This window comes from Ornithorhynchus anatinus, chromosome 4 (genome assembly GCF_004115215.2).
Source record: "Ornithorhynchus anatinus isolate Pmale09 chromosome 4, mOrnAna1.pri.v4, whole genome shotgun sequence".
NCBI classification, from domain to species: Eukaryota; Metazoa; Chordata; class Mammalia; order Monotremata; family Ornithorhynchidae; genus Ornithorhynchus; species Ornithorhynchus anatinus.
Window position 1 is genome coordinate 74,691,678 of NC_041731.1, and position 23,191 is coordinate 74,714,868.

Genomic DNA, 23,191 nt, shown 5'->3' on the forward strand with positions numbered 1-23,191 from the left:
TACCCATCTATTTTATCCCCATTTTATTGCTGAGGAAACTGAGGTGTAGAGATTAATTGATTTGCTCAAGGTCTTATAGCGGGCCAGAAGCAGAGCTGGATCTAGACTCCTAGTCTAGTCTGACTACTCCTCACTCTGGGCTTCAAAACTCTCCATCACCTTGCCCCTTCTTACCTCATATGTCCCTTCTTTCCTTCTACATCCCAGCCCGCACACCCCATTCCTCTGGTGCTAACTTTTCATCCTGCCTCATTTTCACGTGTCCCACCGTCAACCCCCTGGCCCATGTCTTACCTCTGGCCTGAAATGCTCTCCCTCCTCAAATCTATCAACCACACTTCCCCTCTTCACAGCCCCACTGAAGGCTCACCTTCTCCAGGAGAGCTCCCCAGACTAAGTTCCCCTTTTTCCTCTGCTCCCCTTCCGCATCGCCCCGACTCGCTCCCTTTGCTCTACTCTCTACTCTCTCTCTACTCTCTACTCTCCTTTGCTCTACACTGTCGACCATCCTCTTCTCCTCCATACCTTATCTCACCTTGGCTTCACGGCCTCCATCCTCTTCTGGTTCTCCTCTTACCTCTCTGGCCGGTCATTCTCTGTCTCCTTCGTTGGCGCCTCCTCCCCCTCCCATCCTTTAACTGTTGGAGTTCCTCAAGGGTCAGTTCTTGGCCCTCTTCTGTTCTCCATTTACACTCACTCCTTTGGTGAACTCATTCGCTCTCACGGCTTTGACTACCATCTCTACGCAGATGACACGCAGATCTACATCTCCGCCCCTGTCCTCTCCCCCTCCCTTCAGGCTCGCATCTCCTCCTGCCTCCAGGATGTCTCCACCTGGATGTCGGCCCGTCACCTAAAACTCAACATGAGCAAGACTGAGCTCATCTTCCCTCCCAAGCCCAGTCCTCTCCCAGACTTCCCTATCACCGTGAATGGCACGACCATCCTTCCCATCTCTCAGGCCCGCAATCTTGGTGTCATCCTTGACTCGTCTCTCTCGTTCACTCCACACATCCTATCCGTTACCAAGACCTGCCGGTTTCACCTCTACAATATCGCCAAGATCCGCCCTTTCCTCTCCACCCAAACGGCTACCTTACTATTACGGGCTCTCGTTATATCCCGGCTAGACTACTGTGTCAGCCTTCTCTCTGACCTCCCTTCCTCCTCTCTCACCCCGCTCCAGTTTATTCTTCACTCCGCTGCCTGGCTCATCTTCCTGCAGAAACAATCTGGGCGTGTCACTCCCCTTCTTAAACAACTCCAGTGGTTGCCTATCGACCTCCGCTACAAACAAAAACTCCTCACTCTAGGCTTCAAGGCTCTCCATCACCTTGCCCCTTCCTACCTCTCCTCCCTTCTCTCTTTCTACCGCCCACCCTGCACGCTCCGCTCCTCTGCCGCCCACCTCCTCACCGTCCCTCGGTCTCGCCTATCCCGCCTTCGACCCCTAGGCCACGTCCTCCCGCGGTCCTGGAACGCCCTCCCTCCTAACCTCCGCCAAACTGATTCTCTTCCCCTCTTCAAAACCCTACTTAAAACTCATCTCCTCCAAGAGGCCTTCCCAGACTGAGCTCCTTTTCTCCCTCTACTCCCTCTTCCACCCCCCCCTTCACCTCTCCGCAGCTTAACCCTCTTTTCCCCCCATTTCCCTCTGCTCCTCCCCCTCTCCCTTCCCATCCCCTCAACACTGTACTCATCTGTTCAACTGTATATATTTTCATTACCCTATTTATTTTGTTAATGAAATGTACATTGCCTTGATTCTATTTAGTTGCCATTGTTTTTACGAGATGTTCTTCCTCTTGACGCTGTTTAGTGCCATTGTTCTCGTCTGTCCGTCTCCCCCGATTAGACTGTAAGCCCATCAAACGGCAGGGACTGTCTATCTGTTGCCGACTTGTTCATTCCAAGCGCTTAGTACAGTGCTCTGCACATAGTAAGCGCTCAATAAATACTGTTGAATGAATGAATACTCTCCACCCCCTGCAGCAATTGTTTATAATACGTACATATTTGTAATTCTATTTATTTATATTAAAGATGTGTATATATCTATAATTCTATTTATTCATATTGATGCTACTGATGCCTGCTTACTTGTTTTGATGCCTGTCTTCCCCCTTCTACACCATGAGCCCATTGTGGGCAGGGATTGTCTCTTTTTGTTGCTGAATTGTACTTTCCAAGCACCTAAAAGAATGCTCTGCACATAGTAAGCACTCAGTAAATACTATTGAAAGAATGAATACTCAATCAATCACATTTATTGAGTGCTTACTGTGTGTGCAGAGCACTCTACTAAGTGCTTGGGAGAGTACAATATTACAGAATTGGTAGACATTCCCCACCCACAATGAGCTTATAGTTTAGAGGGGTAACAGAGATTAATATAAATGAATTATGGATCTGTTCATATGTACTGTGGGACTGAGGGTGCGGTGAATAAAGGTTGCAAATCCGAATGCAAGGACAACACAGAAGTGAGTTGGGAGAATTAGAAATGGGGGCTTAGTTGGGGATGGCCTCTCAGAGATGTGCTTTGAATAAGGTTTTGAGGGTAGGGAGAGTATTTGTCAGGTATGAAGGGGAGGGAGTGCTAGCCCAGAGGCAGGAGATGGGCAAGGGGTCAGCAGTAAGATAAATGAAATCTAGGTACAGTGAGCAGGTTGGTGTTAAGAAAATGAGCAGGCTAGGATGTAGTAGGAAATCAGAGGTAAAAAAGGTGATTGAGTACTTTAAAGCCAATGGTAAGGAGTTTCCAATTGGTTTGGAGGTCACATCTCCACAAGAGGCTCCCTCACCCTTCTGTGTTGACTCTGCATTTGAATCTGTGACCTTTGGGCACATTTGATGTTCACTCCACTCTCAAACCCACAGCATTTATGTATGAATCTTTAAATTGTATCTCAAGTTCTTTATATTAATGTCTCTCTCCCCCTCAAGACTGTAAGCTGGATGTGGGCAGGGAACATCTCTAACTCTGTTGTACTCTCCCAAGTACAGTGCTCTGCACAGAGTAAGTGCTCAATAGATACCATTGATTGATTGATGTGGAGGTGGATAGGTAACCTCTGAGGTTCTTGAGGAGTGGGGAAACATGGACTGAACAGTTTTTCAGAAAAATTGTCTGGGAAGAAGAGTGAAGTATGGACCGCAGTGGGGAGAGACAGGAGGTGGGGAGTAAGCAAGGAGGCTGACGCGGATTTTAGTGATGTGAAGGTTGACCCAACAGGATTTAGTGACAGGTTGAATATGTGGGTTGAATGATAGAGATGAGTCGAGGATAATACATGCGAGACAGGGAGGAGGGTGGTGTTGTCTACAGTAGTTGGGAACATGGGACTTGTATTCCCATGTTCTTTACCCTAGGCAATGCTGCTTCCAAAGCATAACTGTCACAAAAACTTGCATTTTTTTCTAAATGAATAATTTTCTAAGCGCTCAATGGATTGTCATTCACTCTCTGGAAGAACCATAAAGACACTTTAGTAATGCTCAAGAATTTCAATTCATAAATTATTTCTAATTCCAATAGCATAAAACTTCTATTAACAATTTTAAATACATCTTGTCCTAATCTGACAAGAACTTTCAGAATTTCTTTTTCTCAAAGTTGCCTGCTACATCTTAAACATTTATAAGCAAACCACTATTTCTCCAAAACACACCAAAGTTCATTTCGGTATTCAGAAGAACAAACACTTAAATATCCAAGATCTCTTATGAATGATTCACAGACAGTAAACCACAGAGAACTCACATCATCGGTTCTGGAAATAGAAAGGAGTCAGTTTCACTATACAAGCTCAGACAGTCAAAATTTGGTCTGAACTCAACAAAAGTGTCCCATCTTGTAATATGTCCTTCTCTAAGTAGACCCACTCCATATGTTAATGTGGCTGTCCTTCGGGTTTGGAGGTCACACACCATCCCATTCTGGCCTAATGATATCAGTGCTGTAAAGAAAAACAGCAAACCTCCCTAGACAACCCTCTCCACCAGAATGTTTTGGAACATTCTGAAAGGAGGATGACAGCATAATATAAACAATTTATTTATATTAATGTCTGTCTCCCCCTTCAGACTATCAGCTCCTGTGAGCAGGGAATGTGCCTAACAAATATTATATTGTACTCTCCCAAGTACTTAGTACAGTGCTCTGCACACAGTAAATGTTCAATAGATATGACTGATTGATTGGTTCCCAATGGTGAGGACCGGTAAGTAAGCTAAGAGAATAATATAATCAGGAGATGACAAGGGAAAGAATAAAGGTGGTGGTTCCTAAAATATCTCCCCCGTGTTTTGTATTAGAAGCAGCATGGTGCAGAGGATAGAGCAAGGGCCTGGGTGTCAGAAGATCATGGATTCTAATCCTGGCTCTGCCACTTATCAGCTGTGTGACCTTGGGCAAGTCAATTTACTTCTCTTGGCCTTCGTTACCTCATCTATAAAATGGGGATTGAAACTGAGAGCCCCACGTGGGAGAGGGACTGTGTCCAACCCAATTTACTTGTACCCTCCCCAGTGTTTAGTACAGTGCCTGGCACATAATAAGCACTTAATACCATAATAATTATTAGTAGTAATATTACAGTGCTCAACACACAGTAAGTACTCAAAAAATACCACTCAGTGATTTAAATGAGAGAATACTCACCCAACTGCATAAAAACAATGCCCTGTACAGGGCCAATAAATACTGCTGACTGATCAATAAGAAGCCACGGGGCAGATTTCTGGGGACAGAGGAAGACAGTTTTGCCAAGAGGAGGGGAAGTTTGGAGGATGAGTGTTTTATGGAGAGAAGATGAGGAATTCAGTTTTAGTCACGTTCAGTTTAATATGCTGGTAGGACATCCATATAAAAACAAGGGGAAATAGGATATTGTATAGTAACTGAGCAGTTGGGAGTGGTTAGTTATGGCAGTTGGGACAATTTCAGTCACATAGAGGGTTTACAATTTAAGAAGGAAGGAAGAGAAGACCTCTTAATTCAGCTTGGCACATGAGGAATCTGAAGCCCAAAGAGTTTAAGTTATTTATTGAGGTCACAGAGCAGGGCAGGGACAGAGCTGGGACTGGCACCTAGTGTTTAGTACAGTTCTCAGTAAATACCACTTATTGACTTTTAGAACCTAGGTGTCCCAACTTCTAATCCTTTGTTCTTTTCACTGTTCCAGGTCATGGCCATGCTGACTGCTAAGGTAAATTAAGGAATCATCTGCAACTAGCTGAAGGGTTGGAGCAACATTCATTGAAGACATGTCCCTGTGAGGAGCTTGTCACACCAAGCACTTGAGCAAAATCCATTTTGTTAGGGTTGAGAGCATCCATCAGTCATATTCATTAATCACTCACTGTGTGCAGAGAGCAATCAATTGATAAATGCTGTTTACTGAGCATTTACTATGTACAGTGTTTTGTACTTAGTGCTTGGGAGAGTACGATATTGCAGAAAGATTCCTTTCCCACAACTAACTTACAGGCTAGAAGGGAATCTACAGTTTACAGTTTAAGCATCTGCAAGGTATTGATAATGCTTAGCTGGTTTGGCTGTTTTATTATTTTTGCTGTATTATTATTATGGCATTGGTTAAGCACTTAATTACATGCCAGGCACTGTACTAAGTTCTGGGGTGGATACAAGCAAATCAGGTTGGACACAGGCCCTGTCCCACGTGGGGCTCACAGCCTCAATCCCAATTTTACAGATGAGGAAACTGAGGCACAGAGAAGTAAAGTGACTTATCCAAGGTCACACAGCAGATGAGTGGCAGAGTCGGGATTAGAACCCCCTGACCTTCTGACTCCCAGGCCCGGGATCTATCCACTACACTATGCTGCTTCTCAAGTGTCTCTTCCATCAATCAATTGTATTTATTGAGCGCTGTGTGAAGAGTACTGCACTGAGCACTTGGAAGAATACAACCAACGAAACAAAAAAAAAGTTTCCTGCCCCACAACAAGCTCTGAGTCATTCTTATCAACCACTCCTGTTTTATACACTACAGTACCATCTAGCAAAGAGTATCTCATAGAAACACCAATCACTAGTCAGAATGATAGAGGTACATGAAGTGTCTTGCTTTATTAATAAGGATAATATCTATCCCAGCACTTAGTACTGTGCCTGGCTCACAGCAAGTGGCTTAACAAATACCATAATAATAATGATAACAATAATATAGTACTTGCTAAGCATTTTTTATGTGCCAAGCACTGTACTAAGGGTGGAGATAGATGCAAGATAATTACGTCCCACATGGGGCTCACATTATAAATAGGAGAGAGAAGTGGTATTGAATCCCCATTTTGCAGATAAGGGAACTGAGGCACTGAGAAATTTAGATATTTGCCCAGTGTCATAGAGCAGATAAGTGGCAGAGTCAAGATTAGGACTCAGATCCTAATTCCAAAGCTATGCTCTTTCCACTAGACAGCACAGCTTAAGAATAATAATACTAATAACAATAATAATACATTGATCTAGTAGTATAGTAATAATTATAGGCTTGCTTCATTGTCTTCATGTTTCTTTCTTAGACTTTCACTCAGGAGTTTAATATTCAGTTATTAGGGGATTGGATGCCAGTCTGTGATGGTATGCTACCTATTAAGTACATAACATGAGCTAATAATAAGTACATAACATGAGTTAATAATAATAAAGATAAATCACTTACTATGTACCAAGCAGTATGCAAAGCACTGGGGTAAAAACAAGATAATCGGCTTGATCATAGTCCTTGATCCCTCGTTGGATTCCCAGTCCCAGTCAAAGTAGAAGGGAGGACAGGAATTGAACCTCTTTTTTACAAATGAGGAAATAGGCACTGAGAAAATGAGACCTGCCCAAGATTACACAGCAGGAGTAAACACACTGATCCCCAAACACTGGGACAAAGACCAAACATGCAGGTTAGATGCACTCTCTGTCACAAATGAAAAGTGAAATTAGTGAGATGAGTGAAGATCAAGTTAACCTATTCATTCTTCCTCCCTCTTGTTTCTATAGCCATTGTTTTCTAGCTCACACGCTCCTCCTTGCCTGGAACTCCATCATTCATCTTTAACAGAGTATGGTTTTCCCCATCATCTGAATCCTTCTAAATGCATATTTCTTTTAGAGGAGGCCTTCCCTGATTCACATCTGATCTCCCCTATTTATAACCCTGTTACTGTCACTTCAACACTTCCACATCTCCTAACTATATTCACAACTTCTTTATGTAATTTATTTATTAAGTGCTTACTATGTCCCAGGGACTGTACTAAGCACTGGGGTAGATACGAGTTAATCAGGTTTGACATAGTCTCCCATGGGACTCAGTCTTAATCCTCATTTTACAGATGAGATAACTGAGCATAGAGAAGTTTATTACTTGCCCAAGATCACACGACAAGTGGTGAGCTGGGATTAGAACCTTCTGACTCCCAGGTCTATGCTCTATTCACTAGGCCACTCTGCTTCTCACTTGAACGTGTGCGTTATGCTGTGATTTCCTCCTGTCTATTTTAGTGACTATTTCTTTGATGGACCTTAAGCTCCTTGAAAGCATGGGTCACATCTACAGATTATATTGGTCTCTCCCAGGAGTTTAACTCAGTGATTCGCACACAGTAGTTGTTCAATAAAATTTTGTGATTGACGGATCATTTGGAACTTTGGAAAACAACAAGTAATGAAGGACAGGGACCATGATACTTCCATCTGTATTTTTTCTCCAGGTGTTTGCTTAGTACAGCATTCTGCCCACAGAAAGCACTTAATAAACACTACTATTACTACTACTAATGGTCACGCTAGTACCCAGCTCCATATGCAACAGAATTAATATTCACACTCTGTTGCTAATAATAATGATAATTCTGGTACTTGATAAGCACTTACTACATTCCAAGCACTGTTCCTAAACATTTATATGGTCAACATGACGACTTAGCTTAGATCTTGGATACAACCAAAATACTGTTTATTCATTAAGCTAAATTCATTCAATCATATTTATTAAATGCATAGTGTGTGCAGAATGCTGTACTAAGCACTTGGGAGAGTACAATACAACAATTAAACAGACACATTGCCTGCTCCCAATGAGCTTACAGTCTAGTATAGTGGAACCATATTGGTAACATGTGACACAAACCACTTGGATGGATTAAGCATGAAATAGATACAAAGGAATATTTTAATTAGATCTTAAGAGGTCCATCTATGAGGATCTCCTTCACAATGTCACTGCAACAGTCTACTGAAGATGAAGGGTTGGAATTCTGCTATAAGAAAGATCAACACTCTGAAATAAATCCTTTCCAGAGAAATGGCAGTTATTATGGTAACAGTGTTCCCACGACTCTAGTTCAGGTTGTGTAAGTATTTAAATTATACACCCCTGTTTTCAGGGCTTTCCATCTTGACTATAAACATTTACCAAGAGATGTAACTTGGCATTCTACATCTGTCCCTGAAGATATACTTTTTTTTAGTGTTTAAAGAGAATATTCACAGCTTGGTTGTTTTAAACTAAAGAAAAAGAAATAGGGGAAAAAAAGGTTTTCATGTTTACAAAACTTACTTTTAATTCTCCAGAAATGTAAAACCTGCTATTGAAATGAAATTTTCAATCTGGTTGTAAGCACATTTTGGTTTTAAAATAGATCACTTGGAAAAGCTAGTACTGCACAAGACATCTACTTTTCATTCAAAGCTGTTAAGGGTGTTAGTGTGGTTGACTAATAAGAATATTTACTCTGGAAAGGCACAGAAAATTGATTTAGCATTGAAACCAAAATAGCAGTTGTACTGAGGAACAGAAATGAAAAGTTAACATCTTGGCAAGGACTTAAAATGAAGAAGATTGCCAGTATTTCCAAAAGGCTAGCAAAAAGGGAGAAATATCAATTGCTTTTCTACATTAGTCCACTTTTTCCTATAAGTGGGAAATTATAAGCTCCTTGAAGGCAGGGATCATTCCTACCAGCTTTTTCTACTCTCCCAGTGACCTGATAGAATGTTCAGTCCAGAATAAATGCTCAATAACTACCAATGATTAACTGCTTGAGAAGCAATGCTGTCTATTGGAAAGTGCACAGGCCTGGAAATCAGAAGCCTGGATTCTGATCCCAGCTCTTCTAATTGCCTGTTGTGTGACCTTGTGAAAACCACTCAACTTCTCAGTACCTCAGTTTATCCGTAAAATGGAGATTGAATGTCTCTACCTCCAGACTGTGAGTTCCATTCATTCAGTAATATTTATTGAGCACTTACTGTGGGAGAGATAAAATGCACCTGTTCCAGAACTTCTTAAGTGCATTGTATATAGTAAGCATAACCATTTACCACCTTCCTGATGACATAATAATAATTGTGCTACTTATAAAGCATTTACTCTGTGCTAAGTGTTCGTGTAGAGATAAGATTATCAGATCAGACATAGTCCCTGATTCCGCCTCCTACGCTCCTATGCTCAAGCTGCTGAGCACTGCTGGCAAAAGTCCAAGCACCAAGCCAACCTCACACACTTCAAATTTATCCTTTCCTGCCTTAACTCTGCCCTCTCCTCCCCCAGGCAAAACTTCTTCTCCTCCCTCATCGACACCCATGCCTGTCACCCCCGCTAATTGTTCCAGACCTTTAAATCTCTCCTTAGGCCCCCTGTTCCTTCCCCTCCCCCATCTCTCACCCCCAATGATCTGGCCACCTACTTCATCACAAAAATCAACACAATCAGGTCTGAGCTCCCCAAAGTCACCCCTCCCCTCTCCCCTCCTCTCCACCAACCCTCTCCCCTACTTTTCCATCCTTCCCTCCAGTATCCTCAGAGGAGATCTCTTCCCTCCTCGCAAGTGCCACCCCCTCCACCTGCGCCTCGGACCCCATTCCCGCTCACCTTTTAAAAAACATCGCCCCTGCCCTCCTCCCTTCCTTAACTTCTATTTTTAACCACTCAATCTCCAATGGCTCCTTCCCCTCTGCCTTCAAACATGCCCACATCTCCCCCATCCTACAAAAACCCTCTCTCGACCCCACTTCCCCTTCCAGTTATTGCCCTATCTCCCTACTACCCTTCCTTTCCAAAATCCTAGAACGAGTCGTCTACAATCGCTGCTTAGAATTTCTTAACTCCCATTCTCTACTGGACCCCCTCCGATCTGGCTTCCGTCCCCTCCACTCTACCAAGACTGCTCTCTAAGGTCACCCGTGACCTCCTTCTTGCCAAATCCAATGGCTCCTACTCCATTCTAATCCTCCTTGACCTCTCTGCTGCCTTTGACACTGTCTACCATCCTCTTCTCCTCCATACCTTATCTCACCTTGGCTTCACGGCCTCCATCCTCTTCTGGTTCTCCTCTTACCTCTCTGGCCGGTCATTCTCTGTCTCCTTCGTTGGCACCTCCTCCCCCTCCCATCCTTTAACTGTTGGAGTTCCTCAAGGGTCAGTTCTTGGCCCTCTTCTGTTCTCCATTTACACTCACTCCTTTGGTGAACTCATTCGCTCTCACGGCTTTGACTACCATCTCTACGCAGATGACACACAGATCTACATCTCCACCCCTGTCCTCTCCCCCTCCCTTCAGGCTCGCATCTCCTCCTGCCTCCAGGATGTCTCCACCTGGATGTCGGTCCGTCACCTAAAACTCAACATGAGCAAGACTGAGCTCCTCATCTTCCCTCCCAAGCCCAGTCCTCTCCCAGACTTCCCTATCACCATGAATGGCACGACCATCCTTCCCATCTCTCAGGCCCGCAATCTTGGTGTCATCCTTGACTCGTCTCTCTCGTTCACTCCACACATCCTATCCGTTACCAAGACCTGCCGGTTTCACCTCTACAATATCGCCAAGATCCGCCCTTTCCTCTCCACCCAAACGGCTACCTTACTATTACGGGCTCTCGTTATATCCCGGCTAGACTACTGTGTCAGCCTTCTCTCTGACCTCCCTTCCTCCTCTCTCGCCCCGCTCCAGTCTATTCTTCACTCTGTTGCCCGGCTCATCTTCCTGCAGAAATGATCTGGGCATATCACTCCCCTTCTTAAACACCTCCAGTGGTTGCCTATCAACCTCTGCTACAAACAAAAACTCCTCACTCTAGGCTCTACATCACCTTGCCCCTTCCTACCTCTCCTCCCTTCTCTCTTTCTACCGCCCACCCCGCACGCTCCGCTCCTCTGCTGCCCTTCTCACTGTCCCTCAGTCTCGCCTATCTTGCCGTTGACCCCTGGGCCACGTCCTCCTGCGGTCCTGGAATGCCCTCCCTCCTCACCTCCGCCAAGCTAATTCTCTTCCCCTCTTCAAAACCCTACTTAAAACTCATCTCCTCCAAGAGGCCTTCCCAGACTGAGCTCCTCTTCTCCCTCTACTCCCTCTACCACCCCCCCTTCACCTCTCCGCAGCTTAGCCCTCTTTTCCCCCTTTCCCTCTGCTCCTCCACCTCTCCCTTCCCATCCCCTCAGCACTGTACTCGTCTGCTCAACTGTATATATTTACATTACCCTATTTATTTTGTTAATGAAATGTACATCGCCCTGATTCTATTTAGTTGCCATGGTTTTTATGAGATGTTCTTCCCCTTGACTCTATTTATTGCCATTGTTCTTGTCTGTCTGTCTCCCCCGATTAGACTGTAAGCCCATCAAACGGCAGGGACTGTCTCTATCTGTTGCCAACTTGTTCATTCCAAGCGCTTAGTACAGTGCTCTGCACATAGTAAGTGCTCAATAAATACTATTGAATGAATGAATGAATGAGCATTGAGGGTTCAGCATCTAAAAGGGAGGGAGAACAATTATTTTATCCCTATTTTTATAGATGAGGAAACTGAGGCACAAAGACGTTATGTGGATTGCACCATGAAGTTATGGTCACGCAACAGACAAGTGGCAGAGCTAAGAGTAGAAGTTGACTCCCACTCCTAGGCTACTCTGCATGGTATACTCTGAATATGGGCAAATTCTGCACTTATACACGTCATTCCACATAAACCTAGTTTTCTACCAGATTTAGTCACCTGGGTTGTACAGTCAGACTTGGCCTAAGATACCAATTCAATTACTTTTGAGGCTTGAGGGGTGCCAGGAAGATTTCTTAATCCTACAATTGAGGTTTGCCTATCATCAACGTATTCATCCTCAACTATATTAAAAATCCACTGTGTAGAGCAATGCACTGAGTAACTATGCAGAGCTTGGAAACATAAAATAGAAGTACAAGGCATAGTTTAACTTTTGAAGAGCCTCCAATTTGATATCTTTGGCAAAACCTAAGTGGCTGGCTGCCTTAGCATAATTTTATCTATGTCTGCAGCTGCCTTGAACTACCACTACTCTTGGTTGACTTAGGAGGAAGCACACTGGGCCTCAGGGCACATGGTGGTGCCTTATAGCATCTATGTTCTTCAATATACAGAATATAGAGGCAGTGTTGCTTAGTGGAAAGAGCACAGGCTTGGGAGTCAGAGGACATGGGTTCTAATCCCAGCTCTGCCATCTGTCAGCTCTGTGACCTTGGGCAAGCCACTTAACTTCTCTGTGCCTGAATTACTTCATCTGTAAAATGGGGATTAAGCCCCATGTCAGACAATCTGACTACCTTGTATCTATTCTAGCACTCCCATTCTCAGGGTCTCACCTGGGGAGTTTCCAATAGTCTATCAGCCTCGGTTCTGGGAGGGAGAGTCAAGCAGTGGCCTACCTATTCCATTCTTAGCATGGTCAGTGGCTAGCCAGTGGAACTCACCCATGCTGGGCAGCAGTGGCATGGGAGAAAGTCGAGGGCAGAGACTCAAATTTACTCCATGGAAGGCGGCAATGGTAAACCACTTCCATCTTTTTACCTTGAAAACTCTATGGATGCACTACCAGAATGATTGCAGAAGGAGAGAAGGACATTTTGGGAGAGATGTATCTGTGGTGTCGTTATGAGCCAGAAATGACTCGACAGCATAAGAAAGACTATAGCACTCAGAACAGTGTTTGGCAGATAGTAAGCACTTAAATACCATTATTATCATCATAACTATTATAATATACAAAACACCTCTACAGGAGTCAAAGGGTTTCTCTAAGGTAATTTTCCAGTAGAATAGCCTATAATGGGGAGGTTAAAGCCAACCCATGGAGTAAAAGAAACATCTATAGAGCAAATCTCTATTATGAACAAACTGTAGTCTTCAAAGGATCTTTGCTGTTACACGTCTCTCCCCTTCTTGGAAATAATCATGTTTTCATGGGGCAAAATAGCATTTGGCTGCCATCAAAATACTCATGAGGGGAGTGATGTGAAGGCATCTGACAATAATGTGGATTTTTTGTGAAACCATTAGTTTCAACCAATAGCCTATCCGGGACCACTGTGTCACCACGCCCACCCGAAGATCAGAATACACTTACTGTGCTTCCTGCCAGTCTTCTGATGCTGCTTTTGGGAATAGCATCTGGGCCCTGCCCTACTGGCGTGGGGGTGTGATGACTAATTCCACTGGACCCCACACCTAAAAGGGAGGAAGAAGCCAGGAGAGTCACTTCTTGGTTCCCTTCCCTGAAGTGTAAGCCAAACTAATCAGAGAGAAGACTTGGGAGGAAATAGAGGGGCAGATTGGGAAGAAGAAGGAGAATATAAGTCGTCTTGAGGCAAGGGGAATCGAGCGGGAGTATCTGGGAGATCAGGACGTGGGGAGAACTTGTGCTGTGGTCCCTGGAGAGAAACAGGGCACAGGAAGGTTTCAGAGAGGATTACTAGACGTTTGGAGTCCAGCAGCCAGTACTCGAGGGGAGCAAGAGTCGGAGCCTGGAGAAGAAAATGAACCCCGAGATAGCAGCAGGGAAATACTGAGAGCCCAGGAGGTGTAACATTATTAAATCCCTGGAAAGGAGGATTAACCTGAATTTGTTTTGATTGTTACCTTATTAAGAATACAGCAGATTTTATAAAGATCCTAGATCTTGGCATCTGCATATATTAGGGACTGCAAGGAAAGATCTAGGTGCCTGGGAGATAATAATGATAATGATGGTATTTGTTAAGTGCTTATTATGTGCCAAGCTCCGTTCCAAGCACTGAGGAAGATACAAGGTAATCAGGTTGTCCCACGTGGGGTTCACAGTCTTAACTTCTCTGTGCCCAGTTACCTCAACTGTAAAATGGGGATTAAGTGACTTGCCCGAAGTCCCACAGCTGACAAGTGGAATAACTGGGATTACAACCCATAACCTTTGACTCCCAAGCATGTGCTCTTTCCCCTAAGCCACGCTGCTTCATGACCTACATAAATTGGTGAGCCAAGGATGGGAGCACTTTGTTGGGGGCTTCTGTAAGCCAGCCCCGGGAAGGCAGAGATAGGCTAGTCCCCAGTGACCTCTTTACCTTCAGGGAGATGCCCAGATCAGCCACAGAGTGCTGGGACTTGGGGAGCAGTGAGTAAGATGCATCAAAATCTGCACGATGAAATGAGAATCTAGAGGGCTTAAGGACTTGACAAAGGTTGAGTGGGATCCTGGGGTTCCTATAGTAACTCCCTCAGAAAGGATTTAGGGCTGAAAACCCCCCAGTGACATCACCAGAATTGCACTGGGCCTTGGATCCTGCCACATTTCATTCTCCCATTTGGCTCTCCTGTCTATCAGATACCAGAGATTCAGAAGGCATCTAGAGAGGAATAGGTTGGAGATGGTGAGGGGCAGGTGGAGCTAGAAGGCAGGGAAGGGTTAACAATTGCTTCCAAAGCACTCTCAGGCCAGGGAAAAACCTGAAAAGCCCTGGGAGAGAAACAGTCTACCAAGCCTAGACAGAGGAGGATAAGCAGGTGTTACAGGAACTGGACAAAAAAAAAAAGATTTAAAAAAGTCTAAGGAAAGTTTTCTGTATTGAAAACTCTTAGCAGAAAAGAAACTGTCCCATGGCTTAGAGGAAAGAGCATGGGCTTCAGAATCAGGTGTCATGGTTTCTAATCCTGGCTACGCCACTCGTCAGCTGTGTGACTTTGGGCAAGTCACTTAACTTCCCTATGCCTCAGTTACCTGTCTGTAAAATGGCAATTAAGACTCTGAGACCCACATGGGACAACCTGATTACCTTGTATCTCCCCCAGCGCTTAGAACATTGCTTGGCACAGAGTAAGCAAGTAACAAATATCATTATTATTATTATTTTATTATTATTATTTTTCTCCTGAATAGGAATTCACTACATCCTCAGTTTCATTCATGCATTAAAATGCATTTTTTGAATACCTACTATGTGTGGAGCACTGTACTAAGCACAATACAACAAACTCATTTTCTGCCCATAACAAGCTTAAAGTCTAGAGGGAGAAGACAGACATTAATACAAATAAAATACAGATATGTACTTAAGTACTGTGAGGCTTGGTGGGGGAAAGAATTTAAATTCTAAAGTCAGTTGAGTTAAATTTTAAATGGAGTTTCAATTAAAACACAATAGTTTCATTCTGAAGGAAGGAAAAAACAATCAAATTTCGAATATTGTTAGGTTATATTTTGTAAAGAGAGCAGGAGGCTTGAAGAACAAGGTGTGATATGATATTCAGGCAGTTGGCTAGTCCAATCAGGAACTGTGGCTGAGAAAACTCTCTCACCAGAAGACAACCCATTGGTGATCTATGGAAATTGAAACATATGTCCATCAACCAATGGTATTTAAGTGTTCACTGTTTGCAGAGCACTGTACTAAGTGCTGGGGAAAATAAAATTCAACAGTTGGTAGACACCTTCCCTCCCTATAACAATATTATGGGTATATACATAAGTTTTGTGGGGCTGAGATGGAAGGTGAACATCAAATGTTTCAAAGGTACAGATCCAAGTGTATGCGCCACATAGAAAGGAGAGGGAGGAGGGGAAAACAGGTGGTCTATGGCAAATTTTCCATTCACTAGGTTACAAATCAAGCTGAAGCAATTTCCTACATTATATGTCACTTCCCAAAGGTGCAGTCAGACACAGACTGTCTCTCATATTAGGACTCTGCACCCGTGGCTGTAGGTTCCCACTATTTCTCTCCTTTAACATTAGTAGGTTAAATGCAAGAGTGCCTGATTGTGCTGGACTCTTCATATCTATCTCCACTCATCCTAGGCCCTTCCTATCCTAATCCAAAATCTTAAAAGTCAAGCAAATTGAGAGTCTGGCTTGTCCAAACGTTTAGCACTGGTCCACTCTGTAGGATCAATATTTTAAAGGAGACAAGACCCCTTTAAATGGTTACTTGATGAACTTCTGAAGTGTGTTCCCTATCTAGTGATAAGGAAGGTAAATACAGATTTGCTTATTTTTAGGTGGTGGCATTATTCCCTTTCCTTTCTGTCCTTCTTACTTTGTCCAGCATGGGATGCTGAGGTGGAGAGGCAGAAACTCTTACTATCAAACAGAAGCTCCTTTGGTTTTAGGACTGTCAATCAGCTCTCTCCCTCCTTTCTTACTTTGCTGATCTCCTACTACAACCCAGACCACACACTTTGCTCCTCTAACACCAATGTACTAAATGTATCTCTATCTTGCCTTTTTCGCCACCGGCTCCTTGCCCACATTTTCCCTCTGGCCTGGAACTCCTTTCCTGTGCATTTATGACCTTCCACCACTCTCCCCCCAGAGTCTTACTAAAATCACATCTCCTCCAATGGGTCTTCCCCAATTAAGCCCTCATTTCCCCTGCTTGACCTCCCTTCTGTGTTATCTGTGCACTTAGATCTGTAGCCTTGAAACACTTGATATTCACCCAATCTTCAGCCCCACGGCACCTATGTGCATATCCTTATATTCTGGCATCTTCCCTATTTTTAAATTTAATATCTTCTCTCTCCTTTTTGGTGGCATATTCCCTGTGGGTAGCGATCATGTCTGCCAACTCTACTGTACTGTATTCTCCCAAGCGCTGAGTGTAAATATCACTGATTGGTTTGGGTTTTTATGAATCTAAACATCTCCCCTTTCCCTGTATTACAATCTCCTTTCAATCAAACTTAAAATGCTGTCCCCAAAGTGTAGGAAGCTACAGATAGCATTAGTCCCATGCAGGACTCCATTTTGTAGAACCAGTTTAAGTGGTTGCTACAGGGTGGTTCTTTGACCAATTCCTTCATTAGTGTTCCTTTTTCTTCTTTAAAATAACCACAACCAAATGTCATAATTAAAATGTTGAGATATTTAAACCTTCTAATAATTTCAAAATAATCTTTGCTGGAATACTAGAGGTATAAAATTGATACCGTGTTTTCTACATTTCTAACTTCATCACAAATTTTCTTGTTTTCTCTGATTTTTAGAATGGGCAGCTGGTGTTTCAAAAAAATTTCTCCAATCAGTGAACAAGTCTCATGGACAATTTTTTCCTAAATATGTTACGCTGGCAAAGTGTTCAAGGATCTCAAATCAATCAATGGTATTTATTAAGGGCTTACTGTGTGCATAACACCATACTAAATGCTCAAATACACCATCATCTCCATTTTAAAGAAAGATGAAATATCAGGTTGTGATAACTAGAGACATTACTCCTCATTGCTGGCATAGTTTTAGTCAGAAAATTCCTGGATCAAAAAGGCTTCTGAAATCACAATGTGGTTTCAGACCACAGAATGGCACAATGGCAGAAATGGACATGATCATTGCGGCATCAGAGGGAGGAAGAGTAAGCAAACACCATTCATTAAATAATAATAATCATATTTATTGATAGCTTACTGTGTGCAGAGCACTGTACTAAGCTCTGGAGGGTACAGTATAACAACAGACACATTCCCCACCCACAACAATCTTACAGTCTAGAGGGAATTACCAAAACCACTGCTCAATTTTCCCAGACATTACAAAGGCAACTGTAGATCTGGTCTCTGGAAATTAGCACCTTTGGCAGCCCTGAAAGTCATCATTATTCTATGCATACTTCATAATATAAAAATAATACATAATATATATATTGCAGTCAAACAATTATAAATGATAAAGATAAAAATAATAAAATAATTAAATATAATAATAGTGATATTTGTTAAGCTCTTGCTATGTGCCAGGTACTACGTGCCTGGAATGCCCTCCCTCCTCATGTCCGCCAAACTCTCTTCCCCTCTTCAAAGCCCTACTGAGAGCTCACCTCCTCCAAGAGGCCTTCCCAGACTGAGTTACCCCCTTTTCCCTCTGCTCTCCCTCCACCCTCTGCTCCTCCCCCTTCCCACTTCACCTCCCCTCAGCTGAGCCCCCTTTCTCTCTGCTCCTCTCCTCCTTCCCCTCCCCTCAGCACTGTGCTCATTTGTATGTATTATTTATTACCCTATTTATTTTGTTAATCTGGTGTACATCCCCTCGATTCTATGTATCATGATAATGTGTCTTGTTTTTGTTTCGTTCTGTTTTGCTCTGCCGTCTGTCTCCCCCGACTAGACTTTGAGCCCGTCACTGGGCAGTGATTGTCTCTATCTCTTGCTGAATTGTACATTCCAAGTGCCTAGTACAGTGCTCTACACATAGTAAGCGCTCAGTAAATACTATTGAATGAATGAAAGGTACTATAATACAGAACTCATTGTTTAAACAGAATTATGTTACCTTAGGGATCAGATAGACCAAGGACACCACTATGGAAATAAAGTAGAAAACCAAATCAGGAAAGTTAACACATCCGTTGGGAGATTGTCAAACAGACCGTGGTGGCAGCTTCCCGCTATTGGGCTGCAGACCAAACTAAAGGTCAACGGAACTCTGGTTCTGTCCAGCCTTCCCTAAGGCTAGCTGTGAAACATGGATTCCATCCAAATAGCATATTTGACTCCATGAGCAATTCCATCAACATCATTTACAAGTTATTCTCACATCTAGGGAAGACGGGAACAAAAACTGAGAGGTTCATCTTAACGAACCTGCGCTGAACACATGAGGAGAATGAATGATAGCAGGAAATCCAAATGGTTGTCTATATGGTGAACTTATACTGGGAAAAATGAAACCAAGATGCACACAGAAATTTCTTAAGAACACTGTATTTAAAAAAAAATGGGGAGAAAAGTCTCACACAGTGCTGCATCCTAGCTGTAAACTGGGAATTGATCGCTGCAGAAAGACCAGTGTGTTTTACCGTTTTGTGAGAAGTTTCCTAAGAATTAAGAAAGAAGGAAAGAGAAACCAAATCAGTGCTGGTTGCCATATATGCACCCTCACTTGAATATCTTTAGTGGCATCTCCAATAATAATATTAATATGGTACTTGTTAAGAGCTTATTATGTGCCAAGCACTATTCTAAGTGCTGGGATAGGTACAAGACAATCAGGTTTGGACACAGTCCCTGTCCCACATTAGGCTCACACTCTTAATCCCCACTTTTTACAGAAGAGGTAACTGAGGCACAGAGTAGTTAATTCAATTGTATCTATGTTTTACTGTGCACAGAACACTGTACTAAGTAGTTGGGAGAGTACAGTACAACAGTAGACACATTCCCTGTTTACAGTCTTGAGGCGAGAGAAAGATATTAATATAAATAAATACATTACAGATATGTACATAAGTCCTAAGGGCTAGAGGGGGGAAGACCAAAGGGACCAAATCAGGGCAATGCAGAAAAGGGTGGAAGAAGAAAAAATTGGGGTCTTACTCAGGGAAGGCCTCTTGGAGAAGATATGTCTTCAGTGAGGCTTTGAAGTTGGGGGGCGGGAGGGAAAAGTAATTGTCTGTCAGATATGAGGAAGAAGGGCATTCCAGGACAGAGGCAGGATGAGGGCTAGTGGTCGGCAGCTAGATAGCCAAACCTGAGGCACAGTGAGAAGGTTAGCATTAGAGGAGCAAAGTGTGCAGGTTGGGTTGTAGTAAGAGAGTAGTGAGGTGAGGTAGGAGAGAGCAAGGTGACTGAGTACTTTGAAGCCAATGGACAGGAGTTTTTGCTTAATGCATAGGAGGATTGGCAACCACTGGAGTTTTTTGAGGAGTGGGGAAACGTGACCTGAACATTATTGTAGAAAAATGATACAGGCAACAGAGTGAAGTATGGACTGGAGTGGGGAGAGACAGGAGGCAGGGAAGCCAGAAAAAAGGTTGATGTAGTAATGCAGGTGGGACTGGATGATGATGATAATAATAATAATAATGATGATTATTATTATGGCATTTGTTAATTGCTTACTCATGGCCTAGTGGATAGAGCATGGGCCTGGGAGTCAGAAGGTCGAGGGTTCTAATCACAGCTTAGCCACTTGTTTGCTGTGAAGTCACAACTTCTCTGTGCCTCAGTTCCCTCATCTATAAAATGGAGATTGATACTGTGAGTCCTATGTGGGACAGGAACTGTGACCAACCCAGTTATCTTGTATCTACCCCAGAGCTTAGAACACTGTCTGGCACATAGTAAGCACTTAAATACCATTATTATTATTACATGTGCCAGGCACTGTTCTAAGCACTGGGGTGGATACAAGCAAATTGGATCAGACACAATCCCTGTCCCACGTGGGCCTCAAAGTCTTAATCCCCATTTTACAGATGAGATAACTGAGGCACTGAGAACTGAAGTGACTTTCCCACTGCCACACAGCCAACAAGTGGAGTTGGGATTAGAACTAATGAACTTCTGTCTTCCAGGTCCATTCTTTATCCACTAAGGCAAGATTGTATTACCATGGTAGCAGTTTGGATGGAGAGGTGGATATTAGCAATATTGTGAAGGTGGGACCAACTGGATTTAGTGTTGGATTGAATGTGTGGATTGAATGGGAGAGAGGAGTCAAGGATAACACCAAGGTTACAGGCTTGTGAGTCAGGAAGAATGGTGGTGCCATTTACAGTGATGGAAAAGTCACAGGGAAGAAAGGCTTTTTTGAGAAGTTAAGGAGTTCTGTTTTGGACATGTTCATTCATTCATTCAATAGTATTTATTGAGCGCTTACTATGTGCAGAGCACTGTACTAAGCGCTTGGGATGAACAAGTCGGCAACAGATAGAGACAGTCCCTGCCGTTTGATGGGCTTACAGTCTAATCGGGGGAGATGGACAGACAAGAACAATGGCGATAAATAGAGTCAAGGGGAAGAACATCTCGTAAAAACAATGGCAACTAAATAGAATCAAGGCGATGTACAATTCATTAACAAAATAAATAGGGTAATGAAAATATATACAGTTGAAGTCATAAACAATGGTTAGAGGGATGGCTTACCCAACTTAGGCTTCTGCCTCCAAACGTTGGGAGTATCATTCATTCATTCATTCAATAGTATTTATTGAGCGCTTACTATGTGCAGAGCACTGTACTAAGCGCTTGGGATGAACAAGTCGGCAACAGATAGAGACAGTCCCTGCCGTTTGACGGGCTTACAGTCTAATCGGGGGAGACGGACAGACAAGAACAATGGCACTAAACAGCGTCAAGGGGAAGAACATCTCGTAAAATCAATGGCAACTAAATAGAATCAAGGCGATGTACAATTCATTAACAAAATAAATAGGGTAACGAAAATATATACAGTTGAGTGGACAAGTACAGTGCTGTGGGGATGGGAAGGGAGAGGTGGAGGAGCAGAGGGAAAAGGGGAAAATGAGGCTTTAGCTGTGGAGAGGTAAAGGGGGGTGGCAGAGGGAGTAGAGGGGGAAGAGGAGCTCAGTCTGGGAATGCCTCTTGGAGGAGGTGATTTTTAAGTGAGGTTTTGAAGAGGGAAAGAGAATCAGTTTGGCGGAGGTGAGGAGGGGGGCGTTCCAGGACCGCGGGAGGACGTGACCCAGGGGTCGACGGCGGGATAGGCGAGACCGAGGGACGGTGAGGAGGTGGGCGGCAGAGGAGCGGAGCGTGCGGGGTGGGCGGTAGAAAGAGAGAAGGGAGGAGAGGTAGGAAGGGGCAAGGTGATGGAGAGCCTTGAAGCCTAGAGTGAGGAGTTTTTGTTTGGAGCGGAGGTCGATAGGCAACCACTGGAGTTGTTTAAGAAGGGGAGTGACATGCCCAGATCGTTTCTGCAGGAAGATGAGCCGGGCAGCGGAGTGAAGAATAGACCGGAGCGGGGCGAGAGAGGAGGAAGGGAGGTCAGAGAGAAGGCTGACACAGTAGTCTAGCCGGGATATAACGAGAGCCCGTAATAGTAAGGTAGCCGTTTGGGTGGAGAGGAAAGGGCGGATCTTGGCGATATTGTAGAGGTGAAACCGGCAGGTCTTGGTAACGGATAGGATGTGTGGGGTAAGCTTGAATTGATGGAAGGGCATGCAAGCAGTGAAGTCTTGCAGGCAGGAGGAAATGTGAAACTTCAGAGAGGGAGAGAGATAATAATAATAATGTTGGTATTTGTTAAGTGCTTACTATGTGCAGAGCACTGTTCTAAGCGCTGGGGTAGACACAGGGGAATCAGGTTGTCCCACGTGGGGCTCACAGTCTTCATCCCCATTTTACAGATGAGGGAACTGAGGCACAGAGAAGTTAAGTGACTTGCCCACGGTCACACAACTGACAAGTGGCAGAGCTGGGATTCGAACTCATGACCTCTGACTCCAAAGCCCGTGCTCTTTCCACTGAGCCATGCTGCTTCTCCAAGGCTCAAGGGCTCAGGGCTCAAGATGTAGATTTGGGTATCATCCACATAAATGTGGTAGTTGAAGCCATGGGAGCAAATGAATTCTCCAAGGGAGAGGATATAGTGGAGTATAGAGGGGACCCAGAACTGAATTTTGAGGAATCCCCACAGTTACGGGGAAGAAGGCAGAGAAGTATCCCACGAAGGAAACTGAGAATGAATGGCCAGAGAGAAAAACTTAGTACAGTGCTCTGCACACAGTAAGTGCTCAATAAATGTGATTGAATGAATAAGAGGAGAATCAGAAGAGGACAGTCTAAGTAAAGCCAAGGATTGATAATGTTTCCAGGAGAAGGTGGTGGTCGACAATGTCGAAGGCAGCTGAGAAGTTGAGGAGGTTTAGAATGGACTAAAGACCGATGGATTTGGCAAGAAAGAGATCACTGGTGACCTTTGGGTAGGCAGTTTCTATGGAGTGAAGGAGATGGATGCTAGATTGGAGGGGGTCAAGAAGAGAAATGGAGGAGAGTATCCAACATTACACAGCAGATGCTTGGCAGGTCTGGGACTAGAACCCAGGTCTTTCTGACTCCCAGAAGTGTGCTCTATCCACTAAGCTATTCTGCTTCCTTCTAGTTAAAAAGTAATCTATAGATCATGTCTATGTCCTCAATCACATTTTTGAGTAC